General features: G+C 40.4%; 1 long non-coding RNA gene across 1 annotated transcript in view; it reads left to right on the forward strand.

Annotated features, from left to right (window-relative positions):
- LOC106817064 overlaps positions 1-1037 on the forward strand; it is a 2330-nt gene extending 1293 nt beyond the window's left edge. Inside the window, exon 3 of the long non-coding RNA XR_001394989.1 lies at positions 918-1037. This is a non-coding gene — a long non-coding RNA (uncharacterized LOC106817064). The remainder of the gene's footprint in view (positions 1-917) is intronic.
- The last annotated feature ends 744 nt before the right edge of the window (positions 1038-1781 follow it).

A 1781-nucleotide genomic window follows, 5' to 3' on the forward strand; every position in this document is an offset into this window, starting at 1 on the left:
TATATATATATATATATATATATATATATACTTGGGTTCCCGCACATCATGATAGGAACACGGTACAATATAACTCATTATGATGAGTTCTTGATCGTATATAACAGCATTTTTCAATGTTTGACTGCCACACTAGTTAACCCTTCCCTTCTTAACTGCGATAAAAATTACGATATGGGCAGTCACAATCCAGACCAAGATGTCTCGGTATTTACACGTACCTTGCCAGTTAGTTGGGTCAGTTGGGCCAGTTGCATACCTTTACCACCAACCAGTTGTGAGGAAGCACATGCGGGATTGGTGAAGTCCAGTGTTAGTGCACTATTGTTAATTTCTTCTCCCACTTAAAATGCCAAATCATAACATATGACAAATGTTAATAAATAAAAAAATAAGCAAACAAATACGCAAACACCAACACATTAATATTGAATTATGAATTACATACTAAAGTTATCAATAAAGAAGTAACCATGGTTAAAAGCTATATACAAATATAAATATATAATCATAATACCAAAAATAAATAATTATATATTATTATTAACTATACCCTATAACTAATAAAAGCCATATATTAGCCCCATACGCACACACACACACACACACACACACACACATACTAAAGTTATCAATAAAGAAGTAACCATGGTTAAAAGCTATATACAAATATAAATATATAATCATAATACCAAATATAAATAATTATATATTATTAGCTCTTTACTTTATGCATATATCATTATGTATTCTACGTAGACTTCTAAGTACTGGTATTCTTCTGTTGTGCTCTTGTGTAACGTGTTCATGGCACATTGCCGAGTGATTGGATGATGCGTCTACGAATGATGCGTTGTTAGGGTTTAGTATCCAAGTGACGCTAGTGTCCGGCGCATACAGCTGTTCACGTGTTTCAGACGGTGCGCCATGGCTTCCCGCATCGACCGAGCGCGATGGCCTATGACCCAATGCTTAAGCTGCTAGCCATCGGTACTCGCAATGGACAAGTCAGGATGTATCCTTGCCATAGATCTGTTGCTCAACTAGCGAGGTGCTCGAATTTAGGCTCGATATTGCTAGAAAGAGCTTGAAAACTCGTGGGGAAATGTTTCATCGTGTGATTATGGAGCGTGGTAGGCTTGGACGGGTGTACAGGGAGTATATGGGGTTACGCATGTGATGATAAATCAGAATGAAACCTTTATGGTTATTTAGAATTCGGAAGTCGGTTGATTTGAGATGTGGGGTTTGGACTGTATGTTAAGACACAGTTGAGCGTCACTGCATATTCCTCGTGTACTTGAGACAATGAGTTATAATGTGTTCTTTACACAAGAACTCCCAGTTTCTGTGTGTATGTGTGCGTGTTCGTGCGTGCGTGTCTGTGTGCGCGTGCGTGCATGCGCGTGAGTGTGTGTGTGTGTGTTTGTATATGTATTATGTGTTGTCTCTCTCTGCGTGCGTGCGTGCGTGTGGGTGTGGGTGTGTGTTTCAAGTGGCGATTGCACCTCCAGTTGCATAGACAGCATAGAGAGTATAATGTACGGTGTACGCGGGTCATGTGCCCGCATCCTGTGGTGGCAGGCATTTATTTTTAATACGGTAAATGTAACCTTAGACTTATTCCGAATCAAATGCGGTCCAAATTTCTTAGACGAACGTGTGTGGGTTAGCTGAACGGTGGGTAGCTAGTCTTGTTCCCTGTTTGTTCAGCGTGATGTCCCAGGCCCCCTGCTGCTGTCCGTCTCAGTCAGTGCAGTGTAGGGCGTACTCAGTATATT

The sequence above is a fragment of the Priapulus caudatus genome, unplaced genomic scaffold (genome assembly GCF_000485595.1).
Source record: "Priapulus caudatus unplaced genomic scaffold, Priapulus_caudatus-5.0.1 Scaffold1581, whole genome shotgun sequence".
Lineage (NCBI taxonomy): Eukaryota > Metazoa > Priapulida > Priapulimorpha > Priapulimorphida > Priapulidae > Priapulus > Priapulus caudatus.